This window comes from Camelus bactrianus, chromosome 8, assembly GCF_048773025.1.
Source record: "Camelus bactrianus isolate YW-2024 breed Bactrian camel chromosome 8, ASM4877302v1, whole genome shotgun sequence".
In the NCBI taxonomy this organism is placed as follows: domain Eukaryota; kingdom Metazoa; phylum Chordata; class Mammalia; order Artiodactyla; family Camelidae; genus Camelus; species Camelus bactrianus.
Genome location: NC_133546.1, coordinates 31550123 through 31575096, shown reverse-complemented (window position 1 = coordinate 31575096; position 24974 = coordinate 31550123). Strand labels below are relative to the sequence as shown.

General features: G+C 38.1%; 1 long non-coding RNA gene across 1 annotated transcript; it reads left to right on the top strand.

Moving 5' to 3' along the window:
* The first annotated feature begins 428 nt into the window (after positions 1 to 428).
* LOC123619821 (uncharacterized) lies at positions 429 to 12606 on the top strand. The gene is made up of 5 exons (XR_012508627.1): positions 429 to 761; positions 1221 to 1294; positions 4283 to 4384; positions 11431 to 11526; positions 11654 to 12606. It is a non-coding gene; the product is annotated as an uncharacterized LOC123619821 (long non-coding RNA).
* Positions 12607 to 24974: the final 12368 nt, after the last annotated feature.

Sequence of the window (24974 nt, the reverse complement as noted above, 5' to 3'; positions counted from 1 at the left end):
AATATCGTAGTGCATGTCTGAGCATTTTATATTTTTATCCAGCTTTTCTAGTCACTCTTGATAAGAGAGCTAGTCTACAATATAGTACCTTGTTAATACCAGAAGTGAGAACACTATACAAATATTCACGTGTGGAGAAAATATCTTTTTTTATTCTTTCAGAAGGTGTTTTGAACTTTACTGAATTTTGTTGTGGCTTCTAATGAGATAATGATACAAATCTGGCTTTGATTTATTGATTGAATTAATTACATGTATAAACTCTAATATTAAACCATTCTAGTATTTCTTGATTAGAGTGTATTACTTTTAGCATATGACAATTCATTTTGCTTAATTTTTATTTAGAGGTTTAAGAATGTATGTTTATAAGGAAATTGCTGGTATAATTTTTAGGTAAAATTACAGTTTAAATAAAATACAGGTTTAATTTCTTCTTGTAGTGATGAAACCTTTGAGTTTTAAATTTTTAAGTGATTGGGTTTTTTTTTGTTTATGCAGTCGAACTGTAATAATTCTACCTAATAAAACTGAAAAAAGAAAAAAAAAAAGAGCAAAGCAGCTTCAGCCAGTCACACACACACAAAAAGACTTCCTTTGTGGCCCAACAAATACTCAATTTTTAGAAATTTTCCATGGTTATTAAGAAATAAGTTGTATTGTTTGTAGGGTATAAGTTTGAAAAAAATAATAAATCTTATTAATTATATTACCAGATTACCTTCATTATAATTTCTGTGCACTTTATCAAGGACTGAGAGGTATGTTTATATTTTCTATTACAATTACATTTTAGGTCATTTTTTCCTTTTAATTAAAATAGTTTTGATATTATATATTTTGATGTAACGTTTTTAGTACACATAAATTTCTCCATAAACACACACAGAGTTTATTGTGAATTTTATCAATATAAAATGACTGTCTTAATCTCATTAAATGCAATTTCCTTAAATTCCTTTCTCCTTGCTAATTGTTATATCACTTCTGTTTTAAAAATTATATTCATCTATTATATTGTTTATGAAAAACACATCTGTTGGGGGTGTTTATAAGTTTAAATTCATAGCACATTTTCTGCTGGGGAAAAGCTTAATGTATTGACATTTACGGTTATTGCTGGGGTTTGATTTTATTTATTTTATTTTATAATTTCTTATCAGTTTTATGTTCTTCACTTTCTTTTACTTGGTGCTCATTCCTTTATATTTTTTCCCTAGAATATATTTTCAAGAAATATTCATTCTTTCATAGGATTTCATTAATATTGCTACTGAAAGAATCAAAACTCCGTGTAAGTGAATAACTTTTTTGCCATAATTATCCACACATTATGAAGGATTCAGAATCTGAAAATAACATCATTCACAAATGATCAGATGAATCTTTAAATCACTGTATCAACCTATTACCTGGCACTTTAAGCTAAATATTTTACCAGTATCTCATTTCTATAATACTGAGGCAAATGGGAGCTGATAAGAATAATCCCAGTTTTGCTATTTCCAAATATCATGCCTCTATTTCATCAACCAAAATTTGTGATAATTAGGGGGTATGTAAATATATTTAAGTAGTATTGAAATATAGCATATTTTTATTTAAACATTATTTTAACATTCTATATATGCTTAAGTATAAAAATAGTATTAAGACTCTTTAATTTCTCAGAGAGATATACTGAAATGTTTATATATGAAATCATACATGTGGAATTTATTTTGAAATATGAAGGAAAGTTAAGTGGCTGAGAGTACACAGTATTATGAAATAGCAGTGGAAAAACTAAACTTTGCTGTTTATTTGGTTGTCTTAAATTTTTAAGCAATCTCTATTTCAAAAGAGTAGATGAGCGTATAATGAAGCTCAAGGTCTACTGGGAGTCAAACCTTCTACTGCTGTGTCATTCTTTTAAAGGTTGTGCCTTGCCCCCTTCTCTCCTGTCTCAGTAGGAAAACATTTTATATTTTAAGTATTAACCATTTTCAATTATGTAGTGTCAGGAGCTCAGCAGAGCTGGGAGAGAGGGTAAGCTGAGCTGTCACGGGTCTGAGTAGCCCATTAGAGCAACAAACCAAAAATGGAAGTCAGGCCATGGTGTAAGGGAAAGGCTAAAACTGGGGAAAGCACCACCTCCCTGCCTCCCTTCCATTTTTCCCAGTGGAGGTGCACTGGGGGAGGATCAGGTAGATCGTCCTGGACGTGGGGGTTGTCTTATTGTAGAAGAAGCCTCCAACAAAAAGCTCTGGCAGTTTCATGAACCTTGGGATGAGGAGCAGGCAAGGGGGAAGGACTGCAAGTGCAAAAGTACAAGGACTGAGGCAGGCTGGGGAAAAGTGTTCAAGGGTACCCCTTCTTCTCCCTGATAAGGAGGTCCCAGCAGAAGTGCCAAAGACCTCCCAAAGCTTCAGAGAAAGAGATGTAGGAATGAAGGCAAAAATGCAGAGAGCACAAGTCCTGGGCTGCAGCTCCCTTCAGAAGCTGCAAAGGGAGGGCTGGGCACCGAATCTGGTGTGCAGAGGGCAGTTGCTGTTCTCCATGAGGCCTGTCAGGTAGAGCCTTTGTAATTACAGGCCTAAACAAGCACACCTAGGGTTTTAACCAGGAGCCAGACTCCTCTCATGCTGCAAGTCTTCCTCTTGTATTAGATTTATGTTTTAACTGCTTAAATAAGTTACACTGCTTTATTATTCTTGTCTGTTTGTTCCAAAGGCATAAAGTACTCTCTTACCATTCCTAAAAGTCTTATGCTTTTGCTTTTCAGATTTAGAACTTTGATATAGATTTCTGTGCATGGTGTGACGCATAAATATAATTTTTACCCATGTTTATAACCAATTATTAAGCACCAATTATTGAATTGTCTATATTTTCACTACTGATTAGTGATGCCATTTGTCATCTATGAAGTTTGGTCTTTTATTTACTTCTGAGCCAGCATAATATTGTCCCAGTTATCACTGCTTTGTAGTAAGCATTGGTGTGTAACTGGGCAAATCCTTCTATCTTGTTCTTCTTCTTCAAAATCGTCTTGGCTGTTCTTGACAATTAGCTCATATATATGCATTAAGTTTGTCAAATTGTATAAAAAACTTGGGCGGGATCTTGAAAGGAATTCACATAAGTTTGTAGGTTAGAATAGGATAATAAACATCTTTAGTATACAGGGGTCTTTCCTGCATGTATTTGATTTACCTCTTTAATATCTTCCAGTAAAATCTTCATACTTTCTCCACTAAGGTTATACATTCATTTTATGAGGTTTATTCTTCCTTGCTATTTTTCATTTTTTGCTGCTATTATGAGTACTACCTTTAAAAGTATCTTTTCTAATTGTCTTTTTTTTTGAAAAAATATATCTTTACATTCTTATATCCAGTTACTGGCTTTTTTTTTTCTTATTAAATCAAATAATTTTCTATACTTTTTTTATACAAACACATTTTAAAATAATGATTCTTTGGTTAGTTTGTCTTTATTTTTTTTACTTGTCTCACTGCACTGCTACAGCTTTCTTTATCATATTCAATATGCTGATGATAGTGAGCATTGTTGTATCCATTTTTATGTGCATTAACCTGACATTTCACCATCAGGTGTGGTAAGTTTCTGTGAGTGTATGATAGGTTTTGTTTATCAGTAAAAAAAGTTTTGTTCTATTCCTAATTTGCTATGAATTGCCATGATAGGAATTCTGAATTTTATTAATGCTTTTTCTCCATTTAATGAGATAATCAGATCATTTTTTTGCTTCCATATATTAATGTAGTGAACTCTAAACTTTCTGATGTTAAAATATCCTTTCACTCTTGCTTGGGATTAATTCAAATTGATCATAATATATTATTTTTAAATATACTGTTAGTTGCTTGACTTTTGAGCTTCTGAGAATCCAAAGTTTAATGCATAAATTTGCATTAAATGTATGCCCTCTGAGGAGAATGTTCTGCCAGACTCCCGGGGCTCCGCCAACGAGAACAGTGCAGGTATATTTCTCAGCTTGACACTTAACCACCAAAGTGGTTTAAGGTAAATCCCCAAGACTGCCTGAAGCATGCCTGTGATTACAGATTCTCAAGGGAGTTTTTCCCTCCCACTCATAGCTCAAATTAAGACAGACACATTCTCTGGCTGTAAAGATTTTACCCCATTTATCACTTTTCAGAAGGCTTAGACCTTCAAAGATAACAACTTTGCACAGAGGTAGGAGGGCAGGGCTCAGTTTAACTCTCCACCTTGAATGGTCTCAAGGTCTTATTTCTTTTTTCTCTTTTGTCCTCAGAACACAAACCTCTAGAAAACCCAGATCAGCAAACATTCTGAACGCTACTTCAGCTCACCATTGTAAAGCACCTGGAACAGTATCCAGCAGATAGAAAGCACTGTATGTAAATTCAATTAAATGAATAAACAGAAAAATGTCACATAGAAAGTGATTGATGTTTCAGGAATGTTTACCTTGGAGAAGTTGTGACATTTTGTTACGACTGGGAATGAGTAGACAGATCATCTGATAGCTCTTTCTACCCAGTTTGAAATATGTGAAAGGTGAAGAAGTTGATAGAGATTTGCCTGATGTAACCTAAATGAGCAAGATTAAGATTAATCTACTAACAATAAGTTTTGCAGCTGTTGTTGTCTGCCAGTGGAAACTATAAAGAACTGAAATAGCATCGTTTGGTTTATTTTCTTTTTTAAAAACTTTGATGATCACATATGTAAAATTTTACTCACATTGCAAAAGTTTAACATTAAATCGTAAACTCTTAAAACGAATACTACATTTTCGAAACATGGTTACAGCGTCCACAGTATTTCCTAATGTGGAAATGGTAGGATTTATTTAACCCCTCCTTTGTCATAGAGTTAATTTTTGCTCTTAAGAAGAGTACTGTGAAAAACATCCATATTCGTTTTAAAATATCTCTGATTAAATTCCTTAGGTAGATTGCTAGAAGTGTTAAAAAATTATGAATACGTTTGAAACGCATTTGATATTTGTTTCCATTTTTTTTTTCTTGAAAGTTTAGACCAAATTTACACTTTCATCAGCAGGACATGATCACGTTTGTCTCATTTTTGTAATTTCCTTTCTGGGTATATTTAGTTTTGAAAACAGAAACTCATGTTTGCAGTCTGTAATACTTAAAGTACAGGTGTTGCTCACAAAATATACACCAGATATGTCTTATAACATTGATACTTAGATAGTTACCAAATTGATGAAGTGTGACTGTTATAAAAATTTGTTATGTCCTCCTTCTGCTGCTTCTGTTTACTTGTCCCTGTATTTGTTTTGGCTAGAGGAGACTACTCACAGTTTCATTTGGAATCAGTTTGAAATCTGGTTTTAGATGCTGACTGCAACTGCCTTTTGCATCAATAGACATAGCATCTAAAAGTAAATCCATTTTAGACTCCTTCTTATATAACATTTTCTCCTCCTACAATAGCATGAAGTATTTGATATCTAAGAAATGGTGCTTATTAAAGATTAGAGACAATACTCTTTGGAACTTGGAATTTTTTTATATATGAAGGCATTGGGGTTACAATTTAAATTTTCCTAGAAGCATAAATTATGTTGTTAAGGGTGATGGGAAAAACTGAAGTTGCATTTGCTAATATATTTCAAGAGGTTATTTAAATAAGAAGTCAGTGATCCAAAGTATTTATTGACATTCCACACTGAGATATATTATGCAGACTTAACCTGGGCAAGCAGACTTGTGATAAAGGATCAAGTTATCTCATTAGATCAAGAGTATTCTACTGGCATGAATGAATCAAACTATTCATTTGTATCTTGAAGTAAATTTAAACCAACTCCTTATGTCCCACAGAGTATCTTCACTTAAAAGTTCTCTTTTTAGAGAAAATGTAAAAACATCAGAAGTAAATCTTCAGGGGAGTTATTTTGTGTGACAGACACCCTTCTTGTTATCCCTACAGGAACACAGGCAGCCACTGATTCTTCAGATAAGTAAGGCTGGCTTTGACCTCATGGCCTCTTGACCATATGGCCCTGTCATATTTGGACACACAAGCCATAACCAGCTAGAGCTCATTTGCTCTTACTGTTGAACTCAGTCATCAATATGCTTTTTTTTTTCTCTGCTGCAGTCATCATTTATATTTCAGAAGTAATTCCTTTGAGATCTTTAAAAATTGAATACCAGGAAAGAAGACATCATAACTGGAAAAAAGCCATGTGTAGGGGAAAATATGCCTGTGCTGTCTGTCTTTAAATTAATCATCAACTGTTTTTGTCCAGGTGAATGTTGCAACTTATATTTTAAAAGACAGTGGGACACAACAGAAGATATAACTATCAGCTACTTTGAAAATTAAGTGAAACATTATCCATTATGATCCTTCAGAAGCGTCAGCATTACGTTTAAAGTCCTCTGTTCATCCGGCTCTGGGACTTTGTCTCAAGTTACATGGTTATAGAGCTGGGGCTCCTGACCACCGCGCGGTGTTGCTGTCCACTCTCCCTCCTGCCTGCCTGGGTTACAGTGGCTCATGAGTCCTCGTTCCCTGATGTACTTCTCAGAGACCACGCTCCTTCTTCTCTCTCCACTGCACATTCTCTGTTCATCCTGTTCTCCCACCCAGAGAAGTCTGCCGTCTTTTCACTGTCAATTGAAATGCTACACTGACTAACGTCAAGTTACATATCAATATTTTACTTACTATGTGTATGGAAATGTACCTCTCTATCTTGCCTGTATCACATAGCTTCACCTTTAGAATTATATTCAGGTTATTTATCTTTGTATATTTCTTATCTTTGTAGTTTTAAACCTGTTTATTAATTGCTTTATTAAATTTCATAATCTCTAGTACTAATTTGGACATAATAGACCTTTAACATACTTTTGTTTTAGAAACTAATAATTTTAGTTCATTCTAAACTATGTACATTTTGCAATGATGAAAGAGTTGAAGTGTTATCAAGATAAAAGATTACTAATGGGATACTAATAACAATAACAAAAAACATAATTTTCTCTCTTGGCTGTTGGCAACCTTTGATAATAGATTTTCAAGAAAGACTAAATAAAAGATGGTAATGCACACCCTTTGGGCTAATTTTCCAAGGGTGGATACATGTGGAAATACAAGTAGGGGTGGTAGGCAGTGAAAAGAAAGTCTCTTGCTACCTATAGTGTTTTAATAAATGAGCCTAAGAAAAACAAAACAAACCACACCTCTATTGGAAAGTAAGTTGACCATATAAGGTGTCTGCAAACTCCTCAGAGACTGAAACAATAAAATAATTAATTTTCATTGAACTGAACTGAACTCACCATTAGTGTTGAGGCAACAACTATTTTTTATATCTAGCACATTAATTTGAGTTTTTAAGACATAACTTGTCAACTTTATAAAAATGTTTGAAACTCTTTAAATATAAAATATAAAAGTAAAAGAATTAAAGCAGTGCAGAAACACTTGACAAAAGCAAATCAATATTTATTACCAGGCATCTGATTATAGTTAATTATTGCAGATGGATATTCTATTTTACTTTAAGTTTTCTGACAAACGAGGTACAGAGGAAATCACATGAGGTGTTATATACTCCTCATGATCTTACCACAGAAAGCGTGTAATTTGGGTTACGGTGGCAATCTTTTTCTGACACTGCATTTAAGGAGGAATTTTTCACCTCAGTTCTTATGTAAGGGAAATTAGGTACTATGGTGGTAAATAATTTCATGCATTGTTCAAGCGCTTTTGGAATTGGAGTTGAACAGTCCTGAATTTGAATCCTGGGTCTTGCTAGTTGTATAATTGTTACACACATTGTTTGAGTTTTCTCACATGTAAAATGAGGATAATACAATGCCTAGGTTGTAAAATTGTTTTGAATCAACAATGGGATGTAGAAGTGGTCTATAAATGACAGTTGACAGTGTCAAGCCCATTAACCCTTTCACTCAGTAATACTGGCACAACTATGAAATGTCAGGCCCTGTGTTAAGTTCATGGGAGTCACTGGTGTACAGATCACTAATATTCCCCTCCTCCATGAAGTTTAGAGTCTAGTGGGGGATCTGACAATGAAACAGACAATCAAAATATAGTGTGTAGTTAGGTGCTCCAGTTTTAAGAGCGTTCATTAAATTCTTTTGACTGGGAGCAGTAGGAACCAATTCAGACTAGCATAAGCAAAACCAGAAAATCTGTTGGAAGACTATGGACATAGCTCACAAAATCATAACAAAAAAATGAGGATGCAAGAAAGAAAGGAAGAAGGCCAATTCAGAAACCCATTAACAGGGAGACTGAACTCAGCTCAATGTACTCCCAGGACCCCTATTCTTTGCTCTGATTGGCCAGTTGTTTTGTGCCAGTCCCAGCCTATCAATAACCAAAGTTGTGGCTGGACAAGCCCTGTGGTTCTTGCTATGATTGCAAGATTCAAGCACAGGGCACACCTGGGGCATGCAGTGAGGTCATGGTGGGGGTTGGAGGGAAACAGGCCTGGAGCTCTGATTTTCCTGGGGTCAAGGATAGGGGCTTAGGGTTTCAGGGGTGCACTCTTTATTCGTGAATTTAAACACAGGAGCAGGGATTTAAAGTTTGGAAAGAGAAAAAGTAAATGGTCCAATTGGTCAGTTATTGAACTCAACCAAGATCTCTAAAACAAGGGGGTCTCAGTGGGAGGAGGTGGCATGGCTTCTTCCCAGTCCTGAGGCTGGCAATGTGTTGACTCTAGATAGCCAGCTTTGAAGTAGATGTCTCTTTGAAGTGGGTGTCTCAGCAATCAGAGCTCAAGTCAAGCACTTCCACTAAAAACGAAAAAATAAAAGCTGTCAGGGTTTACAGGATATTAGTTTGGCCCTAGGATTCACCCTTGGGTCAAATAGCTATGGCTATGTTGACAGTGACATTTTCTACAGATATGGCCTTTAGGAACCCTTTCTTCCTGGTGTTAGAGTAGAAGGGTGGGTCTGGTAATAACCACAGAAGGTGCCCAAAGTACCAAAGCTATCAAATATGCAGGTACCGAAGAGGCAGATGAGCGGATGAGCTAGTAAGGGCTGAAGCAGTCCGTGTGAGTGCAAAGGACTCCATGATTACCACTCTCACTCCTGATCCACCCAGAAGGGTCTGTGAATTAGCCACACGCAAGGACTTTGCCATTCGGGCCTTACTTACCTTGTGTAAAACACAGAGTATTAGACTGAGTGGACCCTGGGTTGTGAATGTTTTGAATCTGCTGGGAAGGTCTTTGCAAGCGCTGTCACAGTGCAGTGGGCCAGCTGGTGACCACTCAGCTAATAGCGAATATGACTTTCCTCTGCATTGTGTGTAGGGTCAGGAATTTCACAGACAATCAGGGGTAAATCTTTATCAGGTAAAACTTTATCTCTCCTTCCTTTCAGACCTCCTTACCTCCGAATATTCCCTACATTCTTCCAGTGGAAGTTGGGTTCCATTCTCTCCATTGTGAAACTGTCCTTGCTCATTGCTTAATTTCTTTTGGGTGCAACTCTGCTGCAAGTCTCCATTATCAGTTTCCATCCCCACCCCCCTCCACCACCTTCACCCTGCTCCCTTTTTTTTTAAATACCAACCATTTCTAGGAAGTTTTGTCTGTAACAATTTATTTTCAACATTTATGGATTATTTATAAATATTCTCACATCTATACCTGTAGTTTAGACATCTCACCTTGAGACAGGAAGGAAGCGGGCAGGCACAACCATTTAAAAAGAATGACACAGCAATTGAGGGTAGGTTAACTGGTTGAAGCCCAACGAGGCCCAAGATGGCAAGAGAGTCAACCCCCAGTAGACCTTGAACTTGAACTTCATTGTAATATATTAACTTGCAAAATGGCACCCCCACGGGTGCCATGACAGTTCCAAAGCTGGCCATGAAAGAGCAAAAAAAAGGTGTTGGCCCAATTCCTCCCTGCTCCTTACCCAAAGTAGTTGGAACAATCCTCCCACTTGTTAGCACATGGAGTTACCAAGCCCATAAAAACTAATTACCCCCACACCTCATGGCTACCTCACTTTTCTAGACAACCCCATGCTCAGAGGCCCCCACTCACCTGCTGTCTCTATCTCTTGCCTTTTGAGATGGTCGGCACTCTGTCTATGGAGTGTGTATCTCCCTGAATAAACCTGCTTTCCCTTTACAATGGCTCAATCTTAAATTCTTTCCGGCATGAAGCCAAAGACCCCCACCTGATGGGGCTTGTCCCAGGGACTCGCCCCCCAAGACTTGGGACACGGCCATCCTCTCATGTCCCATTTTCCTGCAACAATCTTAGCTCCAAAAAGCCTATTCAATATGTCTTCCTGTGTATTTTCCCTAACATTTACATTCAATATTTCCAGATCAAATTTAATCTTCCCTTTAAAACCCACTTCACCTATTTTCTTCTCCAAATCTGCTATTGAGTGGAAGTTCATCATCTGTGGTTGTCCAACTCCTTTAAATACCTCTCTTTATATTTGTAATTGTTCGCACTATGAGTCCTGCCTCCCGAAGGTAGAAGCCAGAAAATTCACACCCACAAACTTCTTTGCATCTACAGTATAAGCATAAGAACTAGGTTTGACCAATCAGATTTTATGTGCTATTTATAATAATAACAGAAACTTTAGGGATGTCTACAGCACTGATTGTTCTTTGTTGAAATGGTCAGACATCAGATCTGAAGATGGTGTCAGATCTACACTGTGACATTTAGTTGGGTCTCCAAAGGCTCCCTGTTTCCCTGAGGATACTGTAGTGTCACTAACATGGTCCTACTAGCTTATATACTGGTCCCTACTAGCCTATATAACTCAGTTCCCTTACCTAAGAGCAAGGAACTATTACCTTGCATATAATGCTCACATTTTAAACAACATCTCAAGATACATCACTCAAAGGCAAGAAACCTTTCCAACCTTTTACCTTCATTAAATTAAATATAAATAATTACCTTGATTTGTTAGCATGTCCTACCCCTTGAGTACAGGTTAGTCATGATTTGACAGAAAACTGGAACTACTTATTTCTATATATGTTTTATATCACATATGCATATTTTGATTTACAGGATTTTACTTTCTATGCTCATTCAATGGATATAGATATAGTCTAAAGAGAATTTAGTTAAGAGTCAAGTTAGAGCTCCCTCTGTTGCTTAGGAGACAATCAGGATGTTTGGGAGTTTCATAGTTGTGACGTCCAGTGAGAGCTCTTGCCTCCTGGACTGACTTGAATTGCCACATAAGCTGGGCCTGCCTTGCTCTCTGCTTGCATTAAGAATAGTGGTAACAGCAGAAGAAGTAGTAATAGTCTCTACCTACTGCTTCCTACACACAGTGGTTGAATGGTCACTAACTAGTCTTTCCCTGTAGAGCTGAGTGTACTGTTTGGACAAATAATATACCCTTCATATCCTATCTTCCCTAGGTTAAAACTGGATGGAGGGCAAACTTGTAGAAAGAACACATTGCATGGAAGGCTGAATGAACAGCTTCTGAAACAGATTCTCGCTTAATAAGATAAGTAAGTAATAAGAAACTGGGTTCACAGAGCCCTTGGCCAGAAACCATAACAACAATTTTTTAGGGAAGCCTCCGAGAACTTTCCAGTAGAGAGATCCTAACTCATTCTCATTCCTCTTATTGTACAGCTGCACCTCAGGACTGTGCCAGTGTAAGAACCGCCAGCTTCATTTCCATTTGTGAACTGGTACAGGGCAAGTCCTCCACAGAATGGCGACCCAGTGTTCTCCGGGCTCGACTGCTTGGCAACTGCTCCAAACCAGTTTCTTTTGTGAAGCACTTTGGATCTGAATAAAATAATGGCTAAAGCCTGGAAACAAGTATTATTCTACCAGATGTGGAAATTAAAAGGGACAGAGAGATTTTTTTCAACAAAATCTAAGGTTCCTAAGAAGGGAGGAGGAGTAGATGGGGAACGAATCTTTACTGATGCCTAGTGTGGGGCTCACTGCACTAGGACTAGGACAGTTTATCACCTTAAATTTTTAAAAATAAATTTCCCCTACATAGTATTTTCCTATTTCAAAGATGATGAAACAAAGATTCACAGAAGTCGAGTCATTTTTCTCATCGCACAGAGCTAGTAAGGAGCAAACTTAGAGTTCAAAGCCAGAGATGTCTGGTTGTAAAACTCATGCTCTTTTGTGGGGAGGGTATAGCTCAGTGGTAGCGTGTGTACCTAGCATGCATGAGGTCCTGGGGTCAATCCCCAGTACCTCCATCAAATAAATAAATAGATAAGCCTAATCACCACCTCCACCTCCAAAAATCATACTTTCTACCATGTGCTTTTTCTTACAAGATTTCTGTCTTAGTTTGGGTTTTAATTTCTTTCAAAAGCTGAAAAACACTTAAAATGAATCCCCAGGGTTCACCTGATCACTAGTAATTCCCTATATGAGTCAAATGCAAATTAATAAAACAATATTTTTAAGAGCTGCATTCAGATGTCCTCAGTGGCATAAATTATTAAAATGAAGAGAAAAACTTAAAGATGCTAGTTTTTTTTAATGGTGAAGAAAGAGATATATGGCAGAACATCTTCCTGACTTATTTCCAATGTATAAAAATGGACTAGTAACCCTTCCCTTAGAATTTAATTCAGCATATCAGACAGACTTTGATATCCTATTCTCTGTTAGAACTAATAAAATAAATGAACTCATAATGCCATTTGTGAAAAGAGGACAGAGACAAGCCAGAAATTGTCTTTGAATGAGAACACACACTTTATAGGGCCAAGAAATCTCCAGACACTTCATCGTGACTGAATAAGGTGCAGAAGGCACTAACTATAATGTGGGGTAGAGAGCAGCATGCATTTTGCAATGCTGTCGCTATTTCCATGGCTAAGAATATAATGCCTTGGAGTCATCGTGCAGCCAGGAGCTCCTCACGCACAGACACGCTGGCAGGACAAGTGTGTGCTGCGTTGCGGTGACTGCCTGCCAGTACGCTAAGTGGAAACTTCACAGCAGTAGAGTATACATGGACATTGCAACCCAGCTTCCAGCCAACCCATTCACCACCCTGTCTCCAAAGCTCATAATTTTGTATGAGAGGTTCACCTCTGACAAAGCGTCAGGTCACATCTGTGTAATGTCAGGAGTGATCTATGTGGGTGTGTAACATTCCATCAGATTACAAGCTATTTTGCCTGCATAACATCAAGTCGGTCAGGCATTCATTCATGTTCCCATTCATTTATTACATAAAGATTTCTTTTCTCATTTGGATGCTTGATATTGTTTAAATATGATCCAGAACTTACTCAAAAATTAAAAACACTCCTTACTTATGCAGCTCAAATTACCAGTGTGATATCACCGCCTGGCTATAAATAACAGGCGTATCAATTACCTTGCTGCCTCCCTCGCACAAGACGGATGACAAACTCCTACTCCTTCTCCCCGGGGGAAGCTTGTGTTTTGGTATTTCCAGTTTAAAGTTTATAAAAGACCTAATCCACAATGTTCTTCTATTTTTACATCTGCCAAAACAGAGCCTAGAAGACCTAGGAGCTATTTAAGATGTTTTAGCTCTGTTGGCCACATGGGCTCAAGGACATCTGAGAGGTCAGTCTGCTGCAGTAATGCTCAACATGCTGATTGTTTGTGCCATGGCTGCTTACCTAGGCCAGGTAGATCCCTAGGAGGGTGGCTTCTTGCAGCTCAACCACCACTTGATAATAACTCAGTCACCTTGAGTTATGATGTCACGAGACTTTCACCCATGGTATGGACTAACGATTTTTAGCTGACAACCCACCAGCTAACAGGATAACCTATTACCATTATTAGTATTAGAATCACAGAATGTCAGAGCTGGAAGGAAGCTTCTGGATTATTTAGAATTCCTCTCCCTTACTTTGGAGAGGAGGAAGCTAAGGCCAGCCTAGGTGTTGGTGAGCTACAAGACTCTTCTGTGTACCCAAGTGAAGTAGGATTTTATACAGAACAAGGCTACATAATACTTAGGTACACGACTCAGAGTAGTAGACAAGGAATGATAAAGACAGAGAGATGGTCTGCATCGTAAAAGTGCCCGAAGACTAAGAATTGTCACTGGCCAAAGGACAGCTCGCAGTGAGTTGCTGTGCAAGAGGAGTGGCATCTTTGAGAGGAAGCCCTTTCCTGCCAGGACCTGACTGGCGGATTTCGCCTGGTAAACCAAGACTCTCAGGACTTCTTTCTGCCGTTGATTTGAGTTATTCCCAGGTTTGATCTAAGAATTCTTCCTCTTGACCTCAGAGAACTTCCATTTAAAAAAACTGACGGTACACATATGTATACTGATTTTCTGTAAATCCCAAATGGCTAAAAATTCCTAGCTCTTATTTCTGAAAAAGTCTTACCTCCTTTCATCTCCCCCCCCCCCATAGATGTTAGCTCCTTAATTTTATCCCGTTTTGATTCATCTATTTGTTTTTTTCTTCATTCTTACATTCATTCGTTACACATTTATTGAACACTTGCCTTATATGATGCACATTCAACATCCTGGATGAGATATAAAGCTGTGTAAGAGATGTCCCCTATTCCGGAGGATTTCCCAGTCTCCTGTGTTAGTCAGGCATGCAAACACATCAATCAAATACCAGAAATACCACAACAATGTTAGAATTGCTGTTGGAGCACAGGAGAGGGTGTTGGGGACATTTAAGACAGAGCTTGGAGGATGAGAGAAGTTGGCAGACAGAAAGAACAGTCCTCCCTTGCAATTAACGACAGGTACAAATGCACAAAGTTGTAACAGGAACCTGTGATGTTTGGGAAGTGATGAGCAATTTCACGTGGGCAGAATAAAGACATACTTTTGATGTAGCGTCACTAAGATGTTTGACTGGATGGGTGTTGGAAAAAGAAGCTCCAAGCTTTCTAGCTCAAAAAACAGAATAAATACTGCATATAGTAGAAATGTCTTTAAGGAAGTCTAAGAATATAGCATAGAGCCCAGCTTGGGACATCTGAGCATGTATAAAACCCTGAGGTCATTTGTACAACAATTTTTATTCTACCTTTTCAGTAGTTAAAAAACAGTTTCACCAGTGTAGATGGTTTTGTTCTCAATAATCAGGAAATAAAAGAACAAGTCAATATAGTGGCAGATACTAGCTTTAAAAAAGAAAAGGCTTTACTTCCTATTATTGATAATAATGCTGGAAACCTGGACCATATTTCTACTACAGTTATTTAATTAACCCAGGAGACTTAATTAGAAGTGTGGTCCAGTTTTCCAGTATTATCCATTTTTTAATTAACTGAAACAGTTGCACACATAATTTGCAATGCTAATTATAAAAAAAATTGAAATTAGAATGGATGCAGATGGATAGGGCCAGAACAAAGTTGGAACAAGTATATTAAAAATAAATTAGATCATGATAGGGGGAAATTAAGCCATCATACATATAAAAAATTTAACTGATTTACATCATTAATTTGGTTTTCTGCTAATAATTTGGTGTAAATATCTGTTGTTCTATGTATGTATTTGTGCGAAATAATTTATTATAAAGTACTATGAACTATTGGAATAGAATAATATAACAAATTTCTTACATGTTTTCTTTTTTCTAAATTTTTTATTTTAAAATAGTTTCAAATTATAGAAAAGTTATAAGAAAAATTTGAGTAACTTACATTACCACAGTATAGTCATTAAACTCAGTAAATTTAGCATTGATACAATAGTTTTATCAAATATACAATTTATTACAATTTGGACAATTTCCTCATAACGTTTATATAGTATTTTTCCCTTCGGTACGAGACTAGTCTTACAGGAAGTTGCCATGTTTCTGTACTCTGTCATCTGGAATAGTTTGCCAGCCAGTGAGGGTGATATTTTGGAGACCATGGACAAGTTATTTCATAGAATATTTCTGAATATTTGTTTGTCTGATTTTTTTTCATAGTTAGATTCAGGCAATGTCTTCCTGGACAGATGCTACAAAAATGGTATTGAGTCCTCTTTAGGGTGTCGCATCTAGAGTCACAGGATGTCCACCTTCCCCTCTTTCATGATGTTAATTTTGATCGCTGGTCAATGTGTTGTCTGGTTTCTCTGCTGTATACTTACGAATTTCCCCCTTGAAACTAATAAGCAATCTATGGGATCTGAAACAAACTCATCAGTCTCACCCCCTAGCCCCGGCCTTCATATCCATCTATTGATTATTCTTGCTAAACCAGTATTTACTGTAATGGAGGCAAAATGACGACTTCACAACTCCAGCACTCGTTCCACGTTGTCATTCTGCTCTAGGGAAGGACTCTTTCTTCTATTTATCTGTCTCTACTGTGGACCCATGGATTCCTATGTTATTTGATGATATTACTGTCTTTATTTACGTGGATAATTAAAATATCTCAGATTGCCAAAATGGAGACACTTCAGGCTGGCTTCTGTATTCTTTATCTGTACCCCCACTGTGTGTGTGTGTGCGTGTATTTCTTTTTCATGAGCACTTCCTTAATTTCTGGTACAACAATGGGTTCCAGGCTCATTTTGTACCTTCTTTGCCCCATACCTTCTTTGCCCCAACCGTGGAATCACTCATCTCATTTTATCAGCTTTATGGAGAGCCATTTAAAACATTTCACTTTTTAACATTCAAAACACAATCCAAAGATTTAGTCTGGCATTCTGGATATATTCCTCTTTATTGCTTGCTGTGCTACTGAGGAAAAATATTAATGCAGTGCATTTTAAAATATAATCACATTTCTGCAGATTAAAAAAAAATTAACACTAAGAAATCTCTGCTCAAATTTGTAAATCAAAGAATATTATGCTGGATTAGAATATTTTCCTTGGCACCTAGGGCATATTAACAAGGACTGAGGTGCTAATCACACAATTAAGAATTGCTGAAATGATGGGAGCAACTGTAAGATCTATGTTTGTCTGCCCGACATCTGCTGCCCATCAGCCCGGTACACCTATCTATTCTGGTGATACAGCTTTTTGCCTTCTGTTGCAGCTATCAGCAGTAAACATTTACTTTCATCACTGAAGCAATTTTTAAGCAATTTGAAGCACCACCAGTTATTTTTCTTAAAATGATCTTTTTATCACATTATCCAACAATGACTTTTATTTGCTTATAATTAGGTTTATTTATTTATTTATTTAATTTTTTAAATGGAGGGACTGGGGATTGATCCCAGGACCTCATATGTGTTAAGCAAGTGCTCTACCACTGAGCTATACCCTCTCCCTCCCCCTGTATACTTTAAATCGTCTCTAAACTACTTGTAGGACCTCATTCATTGTAAGTGCTATTTAAATATTGGCCAGCATGTGGCAATTTCAAGTTTTGCTTTCTGGAATTTTCTGAAAATCTTTTTCTGAATATTTTTGATCTGTGGTTGGTTGAATCTGAGGATGTGGAGTTGGACATCTGTTATTCATTGCAGAGTTTCCCTTGTCAGCTATTTCGATGGCTGTTAATGGCACCTCATTCTTCCTTTTGGAAGTCATCCCTCCCTCATCCCAAACTCGAAGGGGTGGGTGGCAAGCAATACATGTATTCCAAACTGTGCTAATCACCATCTCCTAAAAATCTGTATCTAAAGTGAAGTCACACAAACACAGAAAGCAAGACCCTAAAAAGACCATCCAAGAGTTTCTGTGGCTGAGATTCCCCAGAGATACCCTGGTTTCTTTATTTCTTGGAATCTGATTGTTCAGCATTTCCTTCAATTCTATAACTTTGTATCTTTAAAAATGTTATGCTTTGCAAAAATACATATATATATATAACATACATGTGTAGTTTACTATATTATATATAAATTACATGTGAAGCAGGACACTGATGAAGATATAAACATATATATTAAACAAATATGTATATCTGTTATATTTTGCCAGAATTCTTTTTTTTTTTTCAGCCAAAGTATGCTTCAATATAACTCATTTCAAAAATGGATATTACAAGTCCTGAATCCCAAAACCTCACTGAGGACAGTACATTCTTTCTTTCCACAGATATTTCCTGAGCACTAACTCTGGCCAGGCTCTGTTTTATGTGACACGATAGATCAGTAAAGGCAGCAGATAGGAATCCCACGTTCAGCCTGATGTTGTAGCTGCAATGGCTCTAAGAATTCCCAAAGCTGTAAATCACTGAGCCCTGAAATGCTCAAAGAAGGCTTCATGGAGGAGTAATGGTGAGCTGTGCAATGCAGCTGAGTGGGATTTAGACAAACAGAAAGAAAACACAACAGTAAATGTATTCTTGGAATTTGGCATGCATTTTTATGCATTAAAATAGTAGTGTTTTAGTTGGTATGGGTAACAAAAAATCTGAAATCTACATTTAAAAACAATGCAAGTAACACCAGTCCTGATTTACATTCTTCAATTGCTTTCCATTTTTCATAGAATAAGATCTTAGGATAAGACCAGACTCCACCAGCGTAACTATGACGCGTCTTCTTTAGCCTTTCACCTCCTTGGTCAATAAACTCTAGCCACATTGGCCTACTTTCAGTTTTCATAGCTTTTAAGTTCTATGCCAGGCTTTATGATCTCTTTGCCTAAAAGACCTCTCCCCATCAATTTGCTTAACTAACTCCTACTCATCCTCCACCTCTCAATTAACTGACATTTTCTCAGAGGCCTTTTTAATGCCAATGCTTAGACAAGGTCCCCTGTTACATATTCTCTACATTCCATAGCTTTCCTTCAGAGCATTTAATAGAATATAATTAAATAATGATCTGTGTAATTACTGGTTTAATATATGCTCCTTCTTGACTGTAAACATTTCTGAGGGCATTCAGTATTTATTAAGTAAATTAATGAGTAACATGAAGGTGTCGTACCTACCGAGACACTTTCCTGCCCCCGTGAGTGCTCCTTGCAGGCACTGCTCCTGTCTGGGAAGAGATGATCCTGGATATCTTCATGGTCAGATTTGCCAACAAAGGACTTTCCAACAGAGAGTGTGACCTCTTCAGTCCCCCTTGTCTAGAACAGGTAGAGATGGGAAGAGACATTGTTTTTAGGGTACCAGTGAAAATCCTCCTTTCCTCTGTCCCTCCTCCTGGGAAGGCTAGCATAGCCCCCACCTCCCCTCGCCCACCCAGTTGGATGCCTGTGGAACTGCAGGACCTGCCGTTCCATTCTGTGCCCCTGGTGTGCGGAGAAATAGCTTTAGGGTAAAGTGGAATGGTAGATAGATAGCAAGCAATCAAAAATTTTAAAAACTGGAGTAATGATATTAAGCAAATCCCTAGTGGTGAGTGGGTGTTCCTGAGAAAAATACAGAAAGCGTGAAAAGAGGAGAACTGAAAACTGTGGGCCGTCTACATTTAAGGGACAATCAGAAGGAAAGAAAAAGCCCCCTGAATGGCAGAAGCCGGAGGTCTAGAAAGAAAACAGAAAAGCTACATCTCGTGGGGGCCAAGGGAAGAAAATCTTTCAAGATGAAGGGCAAAGTCAGTGCTTTAAATGTTGCAGAGAGGTTGAGTATAATGTGATAACTTTTAAAATTATTTCCAACAAGGAGACCATTGATGATCCTGGGGAAAAATAATTTCATAGGGTTAATGTAGGTGCACTCCAGAATGCTGTGAATTAAGGAATGGCTGTAAGGCAAATGACTCTCACAAGAAACAGGACTGTGAAAAGAGAAAAAAGAGATGGCTTGGGGAATGGGGCATGTTGAGTTGGGGACCTGATTTAAAGAGGGCATATGTATTTAAAGGCTGTTGGGAAAGAGACTGTAGAGCGGGAGAGATTTAGGATACCGAAACAAGAGAGGGGATGTTGGATGGAGGGGAAGTCCTTCAGAGAGGAGGAGGAGACAACATTTAGGGCACAGGAGAAAGAGTCAACCTTTTAGAGGAGGAGAGTGTCAAGGCTGGATGGCTTGATATGAGTAGGAGGAGAAAGATGATCTTGTTCCTGCAGAATTACTTTTTTTTCTTTTCTTTTGATTAAAAATGAAGTAAGGTAAACTGTTGAAAGCAAGGAGGGGATATGAAGTAGACAGTTTGGGGAAAATGTACGACTGAAATGTCCATAAGGCAGTAGAAGAGAGATGACTTAGGAAAACCAAAAGAGTGGCAGGCGCTGAGGCCCCCGTTAACCTGACGGTTGCCCCTTGTGGCAACACACTACCCTTCAGAGGTGCAGGATTTCCTCGAGCTTGCTCAGCCAACAAGAGAAAAGAAACCAAAGGACTGATATAAATCTGAGATTTTTCCAGGTGAATGACATGGCTGGGTGCAAGTACCAACTTCGCCTTCTAATATTTATTATTTAAATCATAGAAGAAAGTCTAAAATTTAGAAAACAGAGGAATGAGAGAAGAACACACCTCATCACCTAAGCAAACATACCAGTAGTACTTCAGTATAATTATTTACGCCTTTTTAATACATGTTTTTATTGTTTAGATAATGTTAATCAGTGAATATGTAACAAGGTATATTTTTCAAATTTAAAAATAATCTTTTACAAAGATAAAAATATGTTTCAGGCATGCAGAAAATTCAGAGTCAAAATACTTTATTAAAAATGATTGGCAGGTGCCCCTGATCCTTGATCTCATATGATAATAGGCAGAATGGTCTATCTTCTTAATCTCAATCCTCTCTGGTAGCCAGTTTGATAATTATCAAGTACCTCTTTCCCAAATATGATCTTGTAAGTAAATGCTTTTAACATAATTTTCCATACTGTTCTGTTTTACTGGAAGAAAAAAACAAAATAAATATTCTTCATATTCAAAGGCTACAAAATGCTCATTCAAATATCACCTCTGAGAAATGTTTAATTAGAAGAATTATTTTTACTTTACATGGTAAAAAGAGATGGGTCAAAAGATTTGAAATTTTCCTATTTTTGTTTTTCATTGTGATCTAACTAGAAGAAAAAGACCCATGGACATTTGTTGAATAAATAATGAAAAAGAGCAAATATCAACATATATCTGCATATTAGCCCTCCAGAAAGAACAGGCTACCTTTGATTGCTACAGACAGTATAACACAAATTTAAAGATAAAAAAAATTTTAGGGAAGAGGTTTGCCCTGCCTTTTCTTTAAGTTAACATCCATTTGAGCACTGATATCAATATTAATGTTTTTGTTATATTTAATCCCAGTCAGGATGTGATTTTTCAGTACTTCCTGTTCTGATCCTTTTCCTTTCCATGTCTCTCTACCTGCCTAGAGCTAGCTACACATCAGGTTTAACAGCTCAGGGAGAGGAGACTTGTGCCCCACCTGTTAGAAGACGAGTTGTGTGGTTTCTTTGTCTCCCACTTGGACAAACAATATGCTCTTAAAACAGTTGGTCAGCTACCCAATGTCAACAGGTTCTTTTTCTCTCTCTGTCTATTGGCCACATCTTTGGCTGCTTATCCTCCTGGCCTGTTGCTCTGCTCCAAGCCATGCTGAGAAGTAGGCATTGGTCCTTCCTCTCCCTGCTTCCCAGGCTGCGCTCTGGGAAGTGGCAACGTCACAGATACCTCAACACAATCCCCCTGTCCTATGCCCACACATCCTGAATGTTCTAAATCCCTGGGTTACTTCCACAGTCTAAATAGCCCAGATTAAAAGGGAAAGATTTAAATTTTTTTAAGCTGGATTTATCTAAATCTGCTACCTTTACTTGCATTAGCCAGGTAATAATTCATGCCCGTGCTATGCTTAAAGATACAGAACTCAGCTTGTTGCCAAAACTCAGCCTCTGCACCCTGCTTACCAAATTGACACTCGAGGACAGAGTTATGGATGAAGTAGAAAAGGCAGCTTTATTTCTGCCAGGCAAAGGAGGTCACCGTGAGCCAATGCCTTCAAGACCGTGAGCCTGCTGGGGAGAGAAGGCAGCGGGTTTTATAGTAGGAGTTCAAAGGGCGGCACTGGTTTCCATAGAGATCATATACAGGGTAACAGCTTGTTGCAAAGTTGTCCTTGTTTTTGCAGATGAAACAGTCCCCTTTCTCCTGCTGGGTACGATGTTCACTGTTGGGGGACACACTGCAGGCTGGTGTTGTGGGTGGTAAAAGAATTTACCAAAGGCAAGGAGAAGTTTAAGAACAAAGGAAAAGTTTAATAGGTTCGCTGCTACAGGCAACAGCAGGCCACACAGATGAGAGGTGCCTGTGTGAGCAGGGTGAATGTGCAGGGTCTTTTATTGAGGAAGGGGCCGTGAACACAAGGGGATAGAGGAACAGATTTCTGATTGGCCATAAGTTGGTGTACGGGAGGATAGTGGATTTACGACTCTAGTAAGGTGGAGACGTGGACTGACACAAGCAGGGAAGTGGGATTTATGACTCTGATAATGGGAAAACTTGGGCTATGACAAGTCAGCCTGAACTACGGTGAGACTAGCCATTTCTCAGGGCTGTTAATTCTGCTAAGGCAAACACATGTCAGGCCTTTGTTTTCTGAAGAAGAGCAGGTCGATGCCTAAGGGCTGGAAGTTTGGGGGCCACAGGGCCTTGACAGGCACCTGATGGCATTGCATTCACCTCTGGTTTTGGAACTCTTCTAATATTCTTGTGCCTAGAACAAAGGTGCTTAGGAAAAGAGTCTGCGGAAAAGTGCTCTAGAGAAAAACTTCTGCAGTTTAAAGTCAGGTTGATACATACTTCTGCCATTTTAGGCAGGCTGAGGCCTGAGACCTCTTGCTTGCTGTGTTTGCATAGGCTGGGACAACAGAATACAAAAGAACCATAAGGGGCTAAAAATAATTGTAGACATGTGCAGTCAGGGTGAAGCTATGAGCAACAAGATGCACAAAACACCCAACTGCTGTCTCTGAGGTGTTGGAAGCAAAACAAGAGGGATGGGCAGATCACCCGAGATACCCCCCTCCTTGGTCAGCACAAGCAGGAGAAAAACCCTTTAAATTACTATACAGCTAAGTAGTTACAAAAACCATATGGTCATTGATGACAATAGGATCCTGTTCAGTAACAATCTGACAGACTGTAAGCCACCTATAATTACTTTTCAATTTCAGGTTTACGTCTGGGAACTCTGAAGTCCTTGATTTCACAAGATACCCTTTAGCTTACACAAAACATAAACTATAGTTTTAGGGAAGGTAGTTTGGATGCTGTCCCTTTCCTCTTGTGACTTGAGAAAGAAATTCTTCCCAGGATTTCAAGTTTCCGTGAGGAAGGAGGTCTTCCTGGGCGTGGTTTTCCGGGAGCCCTGAGATCACGCTAGCTTCCCGGTGCTGCACCTTCCTGTTCACGGAGCCAAAGTTGTTGAATCCTCCTGCCTTCGCCCTGTGTTAATAATCAGGCTTATCGTGCCTCTGCAGGTAGGGAGCCAGCAGGGCACCGCAGAGCCAAAGGTGGACTTGGACCGAGCCAGGTTCTTGACCTCCAGCCCTCACTCCTGATTGGTTCTTCTTATGTCTGTTCAAGGAAAGGACTGAAGGAGCAACAATCACTAAAAATATTCTGTCATCTTCCCTGCCTCAAGAAATAAAATGGAAAGAGGAACTTATCCCAAATTAGCTTTAGACTGCTCAGCGCCTAGTTTTACCTAAAACATGTGAAGGTCAATGTGTGTTTACGTATGCTTTTTAAAATTTCAATAGTGTTTTATTTAATCCAATATGCATCAAATATTATATCAATATATAATCAATATAAAAATTAATGATATATTTAACTTTTTTTTTAGTAGCAAGTCATCAAATTCTGCATGTATTTTATACTTATGGCACATCAGTAGTGGTTTGGTCAAAATGAAGACAAGAAACATAAATTTAATAGAATGTATGATTATTGATTAATTATGTTTGTCTTATCTCTCATCACATCACTCATCTATAAACAGAACACTGGATATGGGGAACAGTAATTGAATTCAGCCACCTTTGGTATTTTTCAGACTTTCAAGTTCTATGGAAACCATAGTTGTACATGTATTCTGCAATTTTGTTGTTATGAAGGTATGTGACATATAGAATAAGGGCTTCCACTTGGACTCTTGCCCCCAGGCTCCACCACTCTTAGGGGTGGGGCTGATGACTTTCTCTCCACCATATGAGCAGGTGCAGTGGAGGGGAGTGTCCTTAGGCAGCCGTAGACACCCTCCTCCCTGTAAGAGCACTTATCACTGAGCCGTCTTCTTCCTAAATATCTTTCTACCTTCCCTCTATTCTCTTCAATCTTTCCCTTTCAGTGAAGTAAATATTCCTTGACTAAATAAATTAATATGATGTTTTTATTTTTGCAATCTATAAGAACTTTCACATATATCATCTAGTTGGTGTAAAACACACTCTGTAAGGCAGATAAGGAAACAGGCTGAGAAAGGTTAAGTGACGGGGCCAAAGTCTAACAATCAGTTGCCCAGGGCTCCTCATTTTAAGTTCTTGCTTTTTCAACTTCGCCTTGTAGCCTCATTTTGGACCAGAAGAAGTGAGAGTTAGGGAGGCATTTTAGGCAGAGCAAAGAGCATGAGGACAGAAAATGAAACTAGCTGTTTGGTTTGGCTCAAGTTCACTGTCTGTGTGCAGGAAAAAAAGAAAGGAAGGAAGAGAAAGGAAGGCACCATTGTGTTGATGAGGGCTTCGATGTCAGGTTTAGGATTTTGCATTTAAATCTGACGATTACATGTTATATTTTTTTTAGAGAAAGTAATTGAAGTAAAGAAACCTATTTTTATTAATAAAAATACTGTTTATTTGCTCTTGAGAGTTAGCTGATTTTCATCCTAGTAGGAGCAGGAGAAGAGATAAATCGTTCAGCTTGCATCTGCTGCTGATAAGCTCCTGAACCTACACTTTCCTTCATTCCCCAGTGTGGGAAGGAAGCACCTCATCCTGGCCAGCTGGGCTCCTCAGTGTGCGCAGCTGGATGTAAGAGGGGCAAGGTTTGAGGGGGTGGATGGCTCAGCTCCAACTTTACCACCATTTTTCAGCCAAATACCCAGAGGATGATGAAGGAACCACTTCTTCGTA